General features: G+C 47.4%; 2 non-coding genes across 2 annotated transcripts; one reads left to right on the forward strand and one right to left on the reverse strand.

The window, feature by feature from the left end:
- The first annotated feature begins 9791 nt into the window (after positions 1–9791).
- TRNAL-CAG (transfer RNA leucine (anticodon CAG)) lies at positions 9792–9874 on the forward strand. The gene has a single exon. It is a non-coding gene; the product is annotated as a tRNA-Leu (tRNA).
- A 148-nt stretch (positions 9875–10022) lies between these two features.
- TRNAL-CAG (transfer RNA leucine (anticodon CAG)) lies at positions 10023–10105 on the reverse strand. Its single transcript has one exon. It is a non-coding gene; the product is annotated as a tRNA-Leu (tRNA).
- Between the last annotated feature and the right edge of the window lie 8444 nt (positions 10106–18549).

The raw sequence follows: 18549 nt of genomic DNA on the forward strand, positions 1-18549 counted from the left end.
TCCGCCTGCATAATCCAGGATAATCTCCCCTCATCAAGAACCTTAATTTGATCTGCAAAGACCCTTTTTCTTTATGAAGTAACAGTTGCAGTTTCCGGGACAGGGTCTGATGTCTTTTGGTGGTCATTATTCATTCTACAGAGTGGTGGAGGGAGTTAATGTTTTGTTATGTTTTGTTTTGTTTTCCAAGCAGGAGAGTGGCAAGATCTGATTTGAAAATATCACTGGTTGATGCTGATTTAATCTTTTAACCTCTCAACTGGACGTTCAAGGGCTTCCTCCCAACACACCCAACTCCACCGCCCAGTAGGTGCTCAGGAAAGGAGGGGCGCATTTTAGTCGCTGCAAAATCCTCACCCAGAGACCAGCCTCTCTGCTTGCTGTTCAAGCCCAAATGCAGAACAAAGCGCTTGGGTAAATCATTAATTTTATTATGACACAGAAAAGAATAAGATGATTGTTTCTGAGGCCGATCCTAAAACAGTAGAGTGGTTTTGTTTTGGTTTTGGTTTGGATTTTGTTTTTTGGTTAATCCCACTTTCATTCCTTTGAAATGGCAGCAAGCAAGACTCAATCCCTGCATTGTTTGCTACCCTGACATTTTCTTCTAAACCAACTTTGTTCACCCTCCAGTCAGAAAAAGTGGGAAGGGACCTGTCCCCAGGCTAGGGAGCTGCCCACTCAGGGTCCCGGCTGGCACTCTGGGAACCCTGGGTTCTCGGGGTGGAGTGGGGTGGGGTGGGGTGGGGTGGGGTGGCGGAACAGAGAGCCGGGAAGAGGAGGGGAAGGCCTGTGCATTCCCAGGGCTGGTCCCCGAGCCCAGCGCCTGAGCAGGCACTGTCACACAGGCCACGTGGAGCACATGTCTAGGCGCAGCCCCCACGTCTGCAAAGACTCCTCAGTCTGGCCAAGCCCCTGTTGTGGGCCAGACCTGCCCCGCTTTGGGGCGGGTGCAGCATGCTGGAGGCTCACTGGGCTGATATTTAACGTGTGCCTGGGGTGTACCAGGTACTGGGAACAGAGCTGTGAGCCCTCCGACCAGACCCTACCCTCAGGGAGTCTGATGGGAGAGACAGACAGTCTAGCGGTACAAACCCACAGGTTGATAGATACATGATTACGCCTGTGATCACTTGGCTCTAGGAAAAGAGCAGAACGCTGCGGGAAAGGAATAGTAACTGAGGGGGGGGTGTCATTTAGATTGCAGGGTCGGGGGAAGCCTAAATATTTAAGCAGACATCTAAAGGGTGAATAAGAACCAGGCAGGAAAAGAGAATTCCAGGCAGAGAAAACTGTGCAAAGGTCCTGAGGTAAGAAAATCTTGGGGGTCTTTAAGGAAGAACAGAAGGTTATGAGCTGAGGGGACTAGGAAGAGATTAGGTTCCAGAGGCAGCTGGGGCCCAGACCACCTAGGGTTCAAACCCTTAGCAATGGAGTAGATTTGGTTATTCAGAAACCAGACCACAGGAAGGCAGTTGTACCATTTGATTTACAATTTTTAAAAATTCACAGAAAAGTTCTCCTGGGATTCACCCAAGAGTTTCCAGAAGGCAACTTCGAGGAGGGTGATGATTATCATCAGCAAAAATTGGTTTTGTGCTTTTCCAGCTGATCCTGTGCTTGGTGCTGTGGGGCTGGTTAGTTGTGGTTTCTTCATTTTCAATTGCTCAATTAATTCGTTATTTTATTTCACTGCACAACACACACATGTCTCCAAACCTGTGCCCTAACCTCTGGTTAATCACTGAGAAGCATCTGGAGAATCTTAACACATCTTTCCTTTTTCACTACCGTAGGATACACGATGGAAATATAGAGACTTGTTTGGTATGTAATTTTTAACAATTTTTACCAAACAAGGGGATTACCATGATACTCTATATATTGAAACTTGACTTTTTCACTTAATATTAATTCTATCTCAGAAATTTCTCCATGACAGCACATGAAGATTAGCCTCACTCTTCTATTATGTCAGGTCATATCTGATAGAGTAGCTATTACATAATTCTTTATCCCTTCCCCCATTTGGTAGACACTTAAGTGTGTTCCAGAAACTCTTCATTACAACTAGTAATCAGGAAGCTCTCTTATTTATAGCTTTGCACACATGTGAAACTTTACACATCTCTGAAGACCCACACATTACGAACCACTAGACTGAAGTCCATGTTTTAAAAAAAATAGATATTGCCAAACTGCTCCAAGAGACCATATTAGCTGATACCACCACTAAGGGAATAAAAGTCTTATTATGTCCACTTCCATTTTCTAACACTTAGCTGGGAAGGCTGAGTTTCTCCCTAAGTTCACTGACCGTGCATGCTTCCTTTTCTGTGAATTTCAGTTTTGAACCATGTGCCTTTGCTTAGTAAAGAATTTAAATTCGCCCCAAGAGAGACCTGTCCTTTGCCCTCATTTTCTGGGCGGTGGTAGCTAAGGCCATGGAATGGTATGCCTGATAGAAATGTCTTTCCTTAGGGTGAGGACTGACCACACCAGCTAGTCTAAGACTGTGATTCCAGGTGGGGTCAGGCTGCACCACAGAATCTCACGGTGTGGGTTAGGGTGGGGGCATATGGTATCAGCTCATTTAGCTCCACCCCACGGAGCTGGAGACAGGTCAGCTCTGTGAGCAGCCAATGGTGGCTACGTGACACAGGCCCAGGAAAGACGCTGGATGTCAGCGCAGTGAGCTCACCTGCTTGGCAGTACACCCCGTGCAGTGTCACACGACAGTGCTGGGAAAGTAACACGTGGAGTCCATGGCTCCTCGGGGAGAGGACCACGGAAGCTCCGCACGTGGAACTTCAAACCCGCCCTTTTAAAAATCATACAAGTCAGTGGTTTTTAGAACATTCACGGTTAGGAATCATCACCGCTACCCGATTGCAGAACATTTCCATCACCCCTGTGTGCTTGCCTCGGCGGATTTCCATCTGTACCCTGAGAATTCCCTGTTTGCGGGGAATTCTGCGGGTCCTTCGGGTCGCTGAATTATTGAACCTGAGAGTGGTTTGGGCAGCGCCCTGAACTCTGCAGCCGTGTCAGAAGTGACAGCCACTTTGTAGACAATGTGCTTGCTCTCACATTGTAGACTTGTTTGTGCTCTTTTAAAAAAAAACTTTATGAGCTCCTTTATATTTCAGATACACATCCCTTGCCACTTTTATATGTTGCTCTTGTTTTCTCCTACCTTGTTTCTCTCACTCTATGGCATTTTGACAAATGTGTACAGCCATGTCACTCCCACCAAAATTAAAATATTGAACATTTTGGTCACCCCAAAAAGCTCCTTTGCAACCTCCACCTGGGCCCCAGGCAACCACTGATCTGCTTTGTTGTTCTGGCTTTTCTGTAATGTCCTATAAACAGAGCCTTACATTTTAGAATTGTGGCAGACCGAATGCCTCTCTCACCCAGAAGTTCCATCCTAGTCCCTAGCCCCCCCACGCCCACCCTGTGAAGGGTAATTACCTTTAACGGCAAAAGGGATTTTGCAGAGGTGTTAAGGATTTTGAGATGAGATTATCCTGGATTATCTGGTTGAACCCTAAATATAATTGCAAGTGTCCTTATAAGAGGGAGGCAGAGGGAGATTTGATGATAGCAAAGGAGAGAGCAAGGTGAGCGCGGAAATAGAGGCCAATCCGATGCAGCCAGGAGCCAAGGATTGCCAGCAGCCTTTTGAAGTGGAAGAGGCAAGGAACCAATGCTCCTCCGAGCCTCCAGAAGCCAGCAGCCCTGCTGACCTTCTGATGTAGCCGCTTTTGGCTCATTTTGGATTCCAGACAGTAATAGAGTAAGTTTGGGCTGCCGTAAGCCATTAAGTGTGTGATAGTTTGTTATGGCAGCAAGAAGAAACTAATACAGTAGTCTTTTGTGAAAAGTTCTTTCATTCAACATAAAGTTTTTGCAATTCATCTATGTTGTTCAGCATATAATAGGTTGTTTCTTGTTATTGCTGAGTGTATTTTGCTGTATTGATATAACACTATTTCTTTGTCCATTCACCAGTAAATAGACATTTGGGTTCTTTACACTTTGGGCTGCCAGGAATAAAACTGCTATGAACATTCACATGTAGGTTTTTATGTGTGTGAACAAATGTTTTCATTTCTCTTGGTTAAAAATGTAGGAGTAGAATTCCTGGGTCATCTAGTAGGAATACCATTAATTTATGAGTCTTTGCAAAACTGCTTTCCAAAGCAGCAAGTCATCACGGGTTTTGCAGACACGTAAACCAAGGAAAAAGGGAAGTGATTTGCCCAGGGTCACCCATCCAATTACAGGCTTCAGCAGAACTAGAATCTACACGTAAATTTTCTCGTCCCCAGCAGGGGCTCTGAGAGGCAGTTCCGCTTGAGGGTCCCTTTCCCAGTTCCAGCCTCCCCAGGCGCTGCTGCCCCATCCTACTGGCCCCACTAGGAGATGAAGGCCTGGCCAGCTTTCAGTTCGTCGCCATCCCCAGCCCACCCCACCTCAGGATGTGCCCCCCAGCGGCGAGAGAGGCTTGGAGGAAGGGGGTCGTTGACAAGATCCATTTCCCCCTTAAGATCTGAGGGCTGTGCATCCCCCCGGAAAAGACCTTTGTGGGGGATATGAGATGATTTCTGATGGTCCAGGGGCAGTCATCAGATACTTAAATGCTTTATTAGAAGCCCTTTATTTTAAACTTTGCTTTCAGTCTGATTACACCAAGGAGAAAGCCTCCTTTGGTGCTGATATGTGTTTAACATCTAATTCCATTAATCTCTTTTTAGTGAGTCAAGATTCTGGCTAGAATTTAACGACCATGGTTTGTTCACATTGTGTTTATTTTTACTGTATTTATGTACAACGATAGAGGGTTTTCTATTATAACCATATTATAAGTTTCTTTTTTAAAACTAATTTATTGCAGTTAAAAATGAGTCCATTTAAAGAAACTGTTTATTTTTCAAAACCTGTGCAAAACCCTCACACGATTTTCAAATACGTCGAATGGTTTTTGACAAAGGTATCAAGACAACTCAGTGCGGAAAGGGCCCTCTTTCAACCAATGGTATTGGGAAATTGGGTGTCCACATACAAAAAATGAAGTTGGAGCTTTACCTTATCTTTTGTCTGATAAGGGATTAATACCTGGCATACATAAAGAACCCTGCAACTCATTAGCAACAACAACTACCCATTTAATAAATGAGCAAAGGACTTGATTATTAGACGTTTCTTAAAAGAGGATATTCAAATGGCCAACAAGCACATAAAGAGATGCTCAACACCCCTAATTGAGGAAATGCAAATCAAAACCACAATGAGATAGCACTTCATATATGTTAGAACGGCTCCTATCAATTACGGAAGACAAAAAAGCTCTCGAGATGGAACATACTGATGCTCGCACAACAACGTGAATGCCATGGAACAGTGCACTTAAAAGTGGTACATTTTATGTTATGTGTATTTTTACCAAGTTAAAGGAAAAAATTTCAGTTTTTTAATAAAAAAAATGTAAGAGCACAAGTGGTATGTAGACGTGAAGAAAAAAACAATGTAATAAATGCCTGAAGTTTGGGAAACAGTGGTCTGGTCTAACTCCCTCCTGTCACCAAAGGAACATCTGTCCACCTCAGAGAAGGACAGGAATTAGCCCCAGTTGCACAGTGAGTCAGTGAGACCAGGGGCCAGGTGGCTTTTCTCCTTCTTCTTCTTTTTAAAGATTTTATTTATTTACTTTTAGACAGAGGGGAAGGGAGGGAGAGAGACATCGCATGTGAGAGAGAAACATCGATCGGTTGCCTCTTGAATGCGCCCCAAACAAGGACCGGGCTGCAGCCCAGGCATGTGCCCCAACCAGGAATCAAAACAGTGACCTTTCAGTTTGCAGGACAATGGCCAACCCACTGGGCCACACCAGTCAGGGCCAGGTGGCTGTTCTCGTCACTGTGCATCCCCGTGGGGTTGGGAGGGGTGTGCATGAAGACCACAGAGCCGACAGCTTTGGTGGGCTCTGTCAGTTCCAGGCCAACACCCATTCTACACGCTGCTACCACACCTGACCTTCCCACGGTAGGGAGAAAATAGGAGGCCTTCAGTGCAGAAGAACCATTTGAACAGTCTTGAAAAGAGCGATTTGAGAAGGGTGCATTCCAGGCGGATGATACAAGAGAGAAGGGTGGGCACCAGGATGCTGAGTAGTGTGGGCTGATGGCCTTTGTGATGTCTCTGTGTTGACAGATGCAGCCCAGACAGGACAGATGGGGCAGGGTCCTCACAGGGACCTGCCAGCTTCTTCTGGGCCAGTTATTTATTGGCCCAGAATGAGGCAAAGGTCAGACTTGGGGTTTGGTTATTTTCTCTGCCTGGTCCCTTCTGCCTATTGGAATAGGGGCGAAGGTTGTTCAGTGTTGGAGCTCCAAAGAGAGGGCATTAGGATTAATTATTTGTTCAGTGATCCATGGCTCAAATCCCTGAGAGACACGGTCGTTCAGGGTTCAAGTGAACCCTCCCCATTCTTTCCAGATGCCAGCTGGGGTGGTGTTTCCAGGACTTGCTGTCCCTGGCCCACCCCTATCCTGTTGTCTGTGTTCATTCATCACTCAGCCTATACTCATTTCGCTCCTTCTTCATGTTTCTGTGTCGTAGAGGGAACCCAGGGATCTGCGGATGGGTGAGGAGATAGGAGGAATGTGGTACATACATACCACGGAACACTGCTCAGCCTTAAGAAGGAGAGAAATATGGACACGTGCTACGGCATAGATGGACCTTGAAGACATCATCTTGAGAGAAAAGAGACAGTCACCAAACGGACCAACACTGTGTGAGGTGCGTAGGGTTACTTTTTGGTTTAAAAAAAAAATCAAATTTGTAAAGACAGAAAGTAGAACAGTGGTTGCCAGGGGCTGGGGCAGGAGGGAATGAGGAGTCGTGTGGTGGGGACAGAGTTTCGGTCTTGCAAGAAGAAGGGTTGTAGGGCCCTGGCCGGGTGCTTGGTTGGTCGGAAGGTCTCCTGTGCGCTGCAAGGTTGCAGGTTCAGTCTCGGGTGTGGGCACATATGGGAGGCAACCGAGAGATGTTTCTCTCTCTCAAATCAATAAACTAAAAATAAAAAAAAAGAGAGAGAGAATTAGTGGCTGTTGAGGGCTTCACAACGGTATAAATGTACTTAATACAACTGAAGTATGCACTTAAAGATGCTTAGGATGATACATCTGTGTTACGTGTATTTCAATAATAACAAAAATGATTTAGTAAAAATATGGAAAAAAACTGGTTCAGAAGAGAATGTGTATGTAAAGCATGGGGCAAAAGGAGGTTCACAGTTTTAAGTATGGAAAACACAGAGTTTACTCTTGTATTATTGTTTATTAAGTATTGTATTATTTTTCTCATATATACTGTATATCTCCCAATCAGGAATGCTGAAATGAATTTGCTAATAGATGCAAAACTGGCCTCTTACCAGACAATATTTATTTACATTTTTACAAACTGAATTTTAAATAAGTATAATAATATATTTCACTTAATCCAAATACATTCAAAATACTGTCATTTAAAGATGTAATCAATATAAAAATTTTAATCAGATATTTCACTTTCTTTTTTTTTTTTTGGTCTACAGTCTTCAAAACTCCACGTGCGTTTTATACGTGCACCACATCTCAGTTCTGACCAGCCACACTTCAACTGCTCAGTAGACATGTGCCGTCGGTGGCTACTGTGTTAGACAGCTCAGCTGTAGGCAATACCTGATATTCCATTGAAATAATGTCCAGGGATCTTTTTGCCTTTTTCAAAGTCTTTTCCAATTTTTTCTGACACTTTTTAATTAAAAAAAAATTACCCAAGTAATCCATGTTCATTATACAAATATCACAGATAACCAAAGAGAAAAAAATCACAATAAATGCCACCACCTAGAGACAGTCACAGCTGCTGATATTTCTATATAGCTTCTGAGACCGTAATGCACACATTTTGTTATACAATCTTAAGTAAGTAATTTTATTTACATGCAGTATACAGTAAATATATAAACAACAGTTTTATACTTTTAAATTTATATATTTTGTTAATCTATAGACTGAAAATTATATTATTTTAAAAATTTTACAATAGTTTTTACAGGATTATTGCAAAGAGTGCAAGTTCACTTATACCTAGTTTTCTTCATTACTAACATCCTACACTGGTATGGTGTATTTCTCACAAGCAATGAGCCAATACAGATACATTATTGTTAAAGTTAATACTTTATTCAGATTTTTTCAGTTCTTTCCTAATGCTCTTTTTTGTTCCAGGACTCCATTCAGGATAGCATATTACTAATGTCTCTCCTTAGGCTTGGCTGTGACAGTTTCTCAGACTTTCCTTAATTTTGATGACAATTTAGAGCTATCAATAACTTTGAGGAGGACTGGTTGGATATTTTGTAGAATGCTTCTCAGCTGGGATTTGTCTAATGTTTTTCTCACCAGGAGACTTGGACTGTTTTTGGGAGGAAGACCACAAAAGGTCAAGTGCCATTCAAGGGCACATAATATGAAGGGTACATATTAGCAACCTGACTTGTTATTGTTGGTGTTGACTGTAATCACCTGCTGAAATTGTATTTATTTTTGGTTAGCTAACATATGCACAAGATATAAAAATTTAAATGTACAAAGTAAAGACTCTCCCTCTCACCTTGTTTTATCCACCCTCAAATGGACCGAAGATAACTATGGGACCTGTGAATGAGTGTTAGTTCACCTGGTTAACCAGGGATTTTTGCAGACGTGGCTAAATTGAGGATTTTGAGATGGGGAGATAACCCTGGATTGTCAGGATGGGCCCAGTGTAATCACGGTGGTCTTTAGGAGGGGTTAGACAGGGCGTCAGAGTGAGAGAAGGGGACGTGAGGACAGAAGCAGAAGCTGGAGTAATGTGGGGTATCTGAGCCAAGGAATGTGGGTGGTCTCTAGAAGTCGGAAAAGGAAAGAAAATGGATCTCCCCTAGAACCTCCAGAAGGAACACAGTTCCAAGCTGCGGAACTGTAAGATAATAAATGGTGTGATTTTAAGCCACTCAATTAGTGGTAATTTGTTACAGCAACAATAAGAAACTAATACGGAGACTCTGGAATCTCCTCACCAGCTCTTCCACGAGGTGACTGTGCATTCTTGAACCAGACGGACACGCTCCCAACCCCTGTGCACTACAGGCTATGGTAAACAGAAGCTTATTGACAAGATATAAAAGCCATCTTCCTCTGGATGAGGCTCCAGCTAAACAGCCTGTGGAACGGGATCCTACTGCATGGCTTCCCATGTGGTGGACTTTGACATGGGTTCCCATGCCCTGAGGCACCCACGTTCCCATGCCCTGAGGCACCCACGTCAAAGTCCACAACAGAGCAACCTCCCTTTCGAAAAGAATCGCCTAAACCGCCCAGGGGGTCCAACAATATCTCGACCCTTTCCGCCGATAGAATTAGTCATTAAAAATAAGATCGAAACTTCAGATTCCAAGCCTTGGAAAGTGGCTAGAATTTAATGATAGAAATCTCCTTTCCATTGTATTTATTTTTATGGTTATTTTCTACCTACGGCAAAGGAAACCAATTTTCTGTTTCTGTTCAGGCTACAGATTTTTATTTAAAACGTACAAGTAGTAAAAAAAGACTGAACCAGTTTAAGAGTAACGACAAGGACCGTGTAGCCGGCCTTAAAAAGTTGCCAAAAATCCTACAACTGGTTAATTTTGAAAACGGCGTAATATTATACTAGAAACTACGGGAGATCGACAATCCTCTCGCAAGCGAGTCAGGATGGCCGAGCGGTCTAAGGCGCTGCGTTCAGGTCGCAGTCTCCCCTGGAGGCGTGGGTTCGAATCCCACTCCTGACAGCAGAAATGTTTTAGTCGAGTTCCGACCATGGTAACGTACGGGACTTGGCTTTTACACTTTTTGTAAAAATAAGAGTAGGCAAAGGTGCGAAACATTATCTAGCTGATTTGCAGTTATTAACGAACGGAAAATGAAAAAAAGCTTGCTTGTCAGGAGTGGGATTCGAACCCACGCCTCCAGGGGAGACTGCGACCTGAACGCAGCGCCTTAGACCGCTCGGCCATCCTGACTGCTCGCTTTACAGCTCGCTGGAAAAGCTTTTCTGAATGGCTCCAGTGTACGCATGCGCATGAAATTGCTTTGGCTGAGGCTTTGTTCTGCACCGTCTTCGGAATAGCTAGATAACCAGCGTGGGCTCGAAAGGAATCGGCGAGCGAGGCGCCTAGGCGGCCCCAAGAGGGCGCACACAGCATGCTGGAGAATCTCAAACACGAGATACCCAGGACTACATTGATTGGAGCCTCCGACATGCATTCATTCTGCAGGCACGCTTTTCCCATTCACATCAGCTTTGAACCTTGCATATCTGCAAGCACCCTTGCAGTTCTGCAGGAAGCAGTCAAGCCCGCACACCCGCACTGGCTGACAGATTTATTTGCTGGCGCCCAAAATAGGCGAAGCCCGGATACGGCAAGGTCTTCCTGGCACCGGTACCGCATTCTCTTTCTGAACATTTGTCAAAACTGCAGCTTCACATTTATACGTGTGTTCAACTCATTCAGGCTCCGGGTTAGATCGAGTCCTGCAACCGCACAGCCACACCAGCCTTATTCCTGACCGTGTCCCCAATGTGCCCAAAACATGGTTGGCACAAGGTAGGCGTTCAGATAACATCCGTGGATTAATCCCTGCCTCGCCTGCTCCCTTCATTTCGTCATTTCATGACTCATGGCGTCCCCACCGCCTCAACTCCGAGCTCTGCGGGACCTGGAGCCCGACCTTCCGCTCCCTCCTGCCCGGTCCCGACCGCATTTACCCCCGCGTCGGCTCCATCCGAAACCGGAAGACCTCGGGACCGGGAGGACGCCTTTCTCCATGGGATTTCCGGGAAGGAAAGGGCACCCCCACCTTCCTAGGATCTCATGCGCCCCCACCCCCAGGCTCCCCAAGGCCCTGAGGATGCAACTGCTAAAGAAAGGTGGGCGGGGTGGGGAGACAGGAGATGGAGGTTCTGGCGTGAATGGGTCACCAAGTGATGTGGACAGGAAGAGAGAGGGCCTGAAATCTATCTCAGCGAGTTGACCGTGGAGTCCAAAGGACAGACCCTGAGGGTGTGGGGTAGTGGAGGCCTATTCACACCTCAGTGCCCTTTGCCTCACCTGAGATGGTATCGCAGAGCAGCCTCAGCCAGAGAAAACGCCCTATCACCCCCGCATAAGGGTCCCTTCCAACCCTTGGAACTTGGGATGCCAAGGCGTGGACGTGGGCAAAGGTCCTGGTTATTTGCCAAGCGATGAACACTCCCCTCTTTCCTTGCCTCAAACGCCCCTCCTCATCGGCTGTCAGAATTTATTTCTTTAGGCTCAGCGGTGACCTTTTTTGTGCCCTCCCCTAAAATATGAATGACCCTGGCTACTGCAAAGGGTGTCAGTATTTCCTAAGCATTGCTATGTGTCAGGCTCTCTTTAAGTTGCTGTGTGCAAAACAATTCCTGTCCTCGAGATACAGTCCACTGTTGGTGAAGGGAGAAAGATAAATAGATGAATAAGTTCAGGTGCTGGTAAGTGCAAAAAAGAGGATGTGTGAGTAAACTTTAAGAGACTTTGAAAGAGGCCAACAAAAGATCACTGAGACCTTGCCTGGGGTACCAGTCCTGGCTCTCTGACTCTTTACGGGCCTGCACCTTTCATTGCTCCTACACACTAATGACTCCAGCCCATAGAAAGACAAGTGGATTTTTGGGGGTGCAATGCAATTAAATATTGCCCTGTGGATGTTGACCATCTTTGCACCTGCTCATAAATTCATCATTCCTGATTGCTAAATACATGCGCCTTTGAATTCCTCTTTGGAGCAGTTGTAACATCTTACTGGTTCCCCCACAAAATAACGAGTTCAATGAAATCTTTGACTACTGTTCATTTTATATTTATATGAGAATCATGATTTTACCTCAAAAAAAGTATCCTTTGACAGTGATTGAGAGTGAGTGGCAGCTGTCATAGGAAGGGTGATCAGGGAAGGTCCCTCTAATGAGGTGACACTGAGTTCAGAAGGGGAAGAGGAGCACAATCAAAGTTGGGAGTGGCGGCATTCCAAGTGAGAGGTATAGTCAGTGCGAAGGTCCTGAGGCAGGGAGGAGCATGGTCTGTCGGAGGAACAGCAAGGCCGGTGCGGCAGGGATAAGGACGGGAAGGGGCCTGAAGTCCGTATCAGAGGGAAAGGATGCCAGCGAGAAGAGGCTGGATTTCTTCTGTGTGTGATGGGGTTAATGGAGTGTGTTAAGCAGGGGCGTGACAGGATCCAGATGACCTTTCAGAATGTGTCCTTCGGCTGCCGTGTGGAGGGTGGGTGTCAGAGGTTAAGAGAAACGGGGTAGTCCGGGGAGAAGGCCCGGGCAAGAGGGTGAGAGATGATGGCGGCTGGCCAAGGCAAGGGGAGGTCGCAAATGGTGGTCGAATTTAAGATTTACGACATATTTTGGAGGGAAAAGGGACAAGCCCTGCTGGCTGGCTGGCTGGCTGGCTGGTGTGTGTGTGTGTGTGTGTGTGTGTGTGTGTGTAGATGGAATGCAATTTGGAGAGAGGGGATTCAGCGATGCAAAAGAAAGTCACCGAGGCCACAGAGAGCCAGGCAAGCAGATGCTCCAGTGCAGGCGCTTCTACCCCCATTTTGCAGATCAGGGAGCGAGGGCTCAAACAGGCTGAGTGACTTGCCCAGGCCCTCTCTGGAGCGGAAGCCCAGCGCTCTCTGCCTCTCGAACCCTCCCCTCACACCTTACACCATCAATATTTCAGAACACACATCATTTTAGAGATGAGTAAACAGAAGTTGGGCAGAGCTGAAGCCCAGTTCCACCCGTGGCCCTTCTTGCCTGTCTGCAAAAAAGTGCTCACTTGATGGGGATCAGGATCCGTGCTGGGACCCCACTCAGCTCTATGTCCTGGGCTTGGGTGAATGGTCAGCTGTCTTCCTGACACTTTGCAGGTGTCAGACTCCTGGCCTGCAAAATGCTTTTCAGGACCCTGTTACAGCCCCGGTCCCCCAAGACCATTTCCTCCTTATTGGCAGCCTGGACACCCAAAATGGACCCCTGGGAAAGAAACTAGACCCACTCCCTGCTCTGGGCATTTGTCCAGTTTGGGAGAGGAAAGCCCCATGAAGTATTATGGAAAATCTACCCACATCAGGGGAAGTCCCAGCCTGGCTCTTCCACGGCTCAGTTCCATGACCAACTGGGGACCTGGTGCTCAGCCGAGGGGCCTGAAAGGGGGAGTTCTGACATCCCTGTGACCTTAGCACACGTCACTGCCTCTGCTTGGGAAAAGAGCAGCGGGAAGCTGAGCGTTAATGAAGGCCTCCTGTGCATCCGTTATTTCCCTTCATGTTGTTACTGCCACCGTGACACAGGTGGCCATTGCCTTCATGTTACAGATGAGGAAAATGAAACTCAGAGAGGCCAAATAACTCACCAGTCACACCGGTGGTCAATGGAGCCTGATTTTTCTGGCTCAGTGCTGCTTCTTGAGAACTATTCTGGGCCTAGAATTGTGATAGGTATTTTATTTATATTATCTACAAAAAAAAAAAAAAGCAAAAAAAGAAAGCAAAAGAAGCCCATGAAACCTTGCCAGCTCAGATGGTAGCCTTTACTTTGACATGTTATTTTTAGTCCCGATTTTACTTTTGGAGACTTGAAAAGAAAGGGTTGGCTTTTCCCAGGAAGCCGGTCCAAGTAGCATGGCCAAGTCTCTCTTATACGTCAGGCAGGCTCTGGAGTTCTTGGCCCCGGTGGATTCCAAAGCCATCAGGCGCTGGCAGTGAATCGGAACGGAGGCCAAGGCTCCGTTTTCATACCTTGGCCCACTGAGAGGGGGTCCCAGGGTGAAGTGGACGAAGCAAGCACGGATTGCTGATGAGACGGGATAGGAACCAGAGCCAAAGGCTGCAAGGTCCCCATTTTCCATGAAGAGAGATGGACAGGCCAGTTTCCCGATTCTGAATGGATGATGGGGACGGTGGGGACCAGAATGGACCGAAGACCAGGAGCTCACTTCCAAGCTCTGTGGGCTGCTTATCATGCAATGTTTGTTCACTGTAGAAAGAGAACGCCAGGAATGAGCACCGTAGAGCCCAGGAGGCCTCCCCAGGTGGCGTCATCCACGAGCCGTGGCCTTCCCCAGGAGCCTCCATCGCTGACCCGCGTGCACATCACCTCTTTTGTCCATTGGGGCCCCAGGGACCTCCAGACCCCCTCGCAGGCCCCATCTTCCCTGCCTCTTTCGCTGAACGGTTTTTGTGTTCTGCTTAGGGCCTGGCCCTTTCTCTCCGAGTAGGCCGAGTGCTTCAGCAGCAATCAGGGGGAACGCTGTACCCGAGGTCTAGGCTGGGGGATGGTTCCCTGGTCCACTCCCTACGGCCATATCCGTGTGGACAGAGTGAGCTACTGTGGCGCTAGTTGCTAAACACGCCTGCTAAACAGGTCACCCACCCTGACCCCTCCCACTCCAGATTCCCTACCAGCCACCAAGCTCCCGGATGGATGCAGCTCAAATGCTGTTACCCATCCTCACTGGAACGTGCCGTACTTATCATTAAATATTTTGGACACTTCCTCAATAGGACTGGATTATGGCTATCTTCTCGGACCAGCACTCTTCAGGAGCGCTGATTCAATCCTCTTGTGATTCAATCCGACTCTGGACATAACTCACTCCCAAAGCTCATCTTCCTTCTCTTTCTCCCCACCCGGTCTTCTGATACCAGCCCCCTGATTTTTCTTTGGCAAACAAGCCCTTCCCCAATCTCTTTCCCAGCAGGTCAGGTGAGGTTGACTCTACTCTCCTACCATATGGGAAATAGGCATGTGACTCTGGCCTGATCAATCAGTCAGTTCCATTCACCTCGTCACTCAGCGATTGGTTCAGAGATGAGGACTTGATTCCAGTTGGCCAATTGGAGTCTGGCCAGGGAAACTCTTGAAGAGAAGCTTGGTGGGCAGGTCAGGCATTGAAGGTGGTGGAGGAAATCCTGGGGCTGGTGGTGGCCGTCTTTCAACGCTGTCCTGAGCCTGCTTGAGAAGAAGAGCTGGAAAATACAGGACGTCAGCTCTGTGAGGACACTTACACCCCTGGAACACCTGGATCTAGGTGTGCCTACAACCATCTACCTCAATCTTTTCAGTTTCATGAGCCAATGTTCGTTTTGACTCAAGCCCGTTTAATGTGAACTTTTGCCACATGTAACCAAAAGGCTAAAAAAGCATAGATTATACTGGCCAACACAGCAGTCCGGAGCTGGCTATTGAACATTCGCAATATGTTTATACCGAATGAAGATGGGTTGTAAATGTAATTTACAAACTGGATTTCAAAGAAAGTATGACAAGTAAATGTAAATGATTCTATTATTCACTTTGAATATTGAGGACATCTTGAAATGATAATACTTTGGCTATGTTGTGTTAAGTAAAATATATTGTTGAAATTAATTTCTTCTATTTCTATATACTTTTCCAATGTTGCTGCTAGAAACATTTAGTTATATATGTGGCTTGTATTATATTTTGTATTTAAATTTTTTTACTTTCAGTTGATTTTTAGGGAGAGGAAGGGAGAAAGAGAGAGAGACATCAATTTTTTGTTCCACTTATTTATGAATTCATTGGTTGATTCTTGTTTGTGCCCTGACCAGGGATTGAACCCGCAACCTTGGCGTGTTGGGATGATGCTCCGACCAGCTGAGCTAGGTGGCCAGGGGAAATGCCTGTATTACATTTTGATTGGACAGTGTGGGCCCCGATGGCTCACCTGTAAACCCTCAGGAGCAAAAGATCAGAGCTTACCCAATTAATTATGCACTCCCACCAGAAAAGAACTCCAGGATGCCAACAAGGGGAAGGCTTGCGGGAAAAGGTGGGCAAAGGAGGACAGGCCTGACTTGCAGGGGTGGAAAGGAAGGGGGCAGCATTCTAGGTAGGGGCACTGCTTGAGCAAAGGCCTGGGAGTGGGGCTGAGCAGACATGGGTCTGAGAACTGAGGATGCTACCGACGAGCCTGGAGGGTTAAGCGGGGCCATTGAGTTCTCCAGGGAAGCTAAGGGTCTTGGGGAGAGGTCGGTACAAAGGGACAAATATTCCATTTTCCCTTCAGCCTTCAATCATTTCCTGAGGGCCCAGCGCTGCAGCTACTTTCTCCGCTGTGCAGAGGGAGATCCAGTCCCCGAAATGCTGGAAGCCAGCATTGCAGTCTCTGTCCAATGTCCGAGACCATCGAAATGAGGGTTCCAAGGAGGGAGAGGGGGCGCCGATGCTGGGAGCAGGGGTAACCAAAAGATACGGGCTTTTCCAACCAACACAGAGCCAAAGCTTCATCATTTCCTCCGGAAATTCTCTCATCCTCAAATAATTTCCAGTTTCCCTTTGAACTTTCGATGTGGCTTCTGGGAGGCAGAGCCAGAAAAACATGGCTTTGTTTTCAGTGCTGGGGAACTCCAACGAAGGCTGTGCCAGCAGGGGCCGACAGGTAACAAGGTTGCTTCTTTGAGTTCCAGCAGGTCATCAGCGGGGAGTACAAAATCGGGGTGCCTTGGCCCCTGACAGAGATGCCCTGGGGCGCCAGGATCCCAAATTCACTGCTTCTGCAACGCAGAAGAAAAAAAGTCAAGAAAATTCCTTTTCAAAAACAATAACAACAAAAAGGGAGCATTACTGATGCCTCCTTTGTTCTCCAAAGGGTTTCAGCAGATACACAGGCCAAGTGTTTTCTTTTATCAAGCTTCCTGTCAGGAGGAGAGAGATTGATATAATCTCTTTTTGTAGGTCAGGTGGTCTGAAAAAGATTCAGCATTGCAGAAGGAACTCAACGCCTTCACCTAGCCCTCAGCTCTCTGGACGCCCCTAACCCCTGGGACCAGGGGAGGTGACCTCCAGCCTGGGTCAGCGCCACTGTCTGCACCAGAACTCTCAGCATGGTGTGTGGTTGCATACGTGTGTGTGTGTGTCTGTGTGTGTCTGTGTGTGAATGACTCTCAGGCCACGTGTGCCCCCACCAGACCCCGCACCCCACGCGAACAGGGCCGGCCCGAGCTCTTCGTTCCCTGCCGATTCCCAGCGCTGGCACCTTGTAGACACTGGAGATATTTATTAACTGAGAAAATGAATGGATAAACCCCAATTCAATGTATTTTCCCCCAGATATTTACAGCACCCCCATTAAGGACTTCAGTTGGGTGCTCTACCCCTGAAGTTACATTTCGGGGAAGCAACTCTCCCCTAGCTAACATCTGTCCATGGAAGCGAGGAACTCATTCTTTTCTCTTCCTGCTCTGCTTATTTATTTATTATTATTATTTTTTAATCCTCACCCAGGGATGTTTATTGACTTCAGAGAGAGAAGGAGAGAGCACGCGAGAGAGAGAAACAGAAATACCGATGTGAGAGAGGAACATAGACCTGCTGCCTCCCATAGGCACCCCTAGGTATGTGCCCTGACCGGGGATCGAACCCGCAACGTGTTGGTGCACAGGACAACACTCCAACCAGCTGAGCCTCCGGGCCAGGGTCTACTCAGCCTTTTGATTGACTCACTCTGCGCCAGCCCTGGGAGCCTCAAGTAGGTCTGGGGGGCAGAAGTGGGTGTTTTCATTAAGCTTGGGCTACACTTAAGGGAGAGCCTCAAGTCAGACTGAATGTGCAGATTTCCATTCTCTGAGAGCTACTCGGGGAAACTGAGGCAAGAGGTTCGGAAAGATCCTGCGACGATGAGCAGTTGGGGAAGATGACGGTCACTGGGCCCAGGGTAAGAGTCAGGGTTGGAACTGTCCTTCAGAGTCTTCATTTTGAGCTTCCAGCAGAGGCCCCCTTCAACACCTGCGCACCTCAACCTCAGGGGGCAGGAATCACCGAATCAGGAGGTCCTGGGGCTGTGGTGGTGAGGACCAGACCTCTAAGGACCTCAGGACTCTGCTGCCTTAGGATCTTGGCCAGGCGGGGAAGGGCACACAGGTCGGGGGCCCAGGCTTGGCCGGGGGCAAGGGCATCCCCAGCAACTGGGACTAGATCATGCAGGGAGGGGGATGGGCTGTCGCTGAGGGCTAGGCTCTGAGGACAGGGGCGGAGTCTGGTGGCGACAGGGCATGTGCCAGTGTCTGTGTCTATGGGGGTGTAGAATCATGCATCTGGGAGTGAGGACATACGTGCACGTGTGTCGCCAGTGTGTCTGCACATTGCGCATGTGTGATTGAGTAGGCGGGAGGGAGTGTGTGTGTTGGTTTGGGGATGGCCGCGCATGCATGGGGGCGAGGCCCCCCACTGGCCCAGTGCATGTATGTACACGGGAGGCATTTTTGTGTGGCGGGGTGCATGCAAGTGTGACGTGTTATGTGTATGTGCTGGACAAGGGATGGTGCAAAGAAGGACTATAAACTCAGCACGCAGCCACTCCGAGCTTACACCCGCTCCTAGACTCATGGAAACTGTCAGACTTGAGGGCAGGAGAGACAAGGTCAAATCCCA

The sequence above is a fragment of the Pteronotus mesoamericanus genome, unplaced genomic scaffold (assembly GCF_021234165.1).
Source record: "Pteronotus mesoamericanus isolate MK-2021 breed Mesoamerican mustached bat unplaced genomic scaffold, CSHL_Meso_final contig_202, whole genome shotgun sequence".
Taxonomy (NCBI): domain Eukaryota; kingdom Metazoa; phylum Chordata; class Mammalia; order Chiroptera; family Mormoopidae; genus Pteronotus; species Pteronotus mesoamericanus.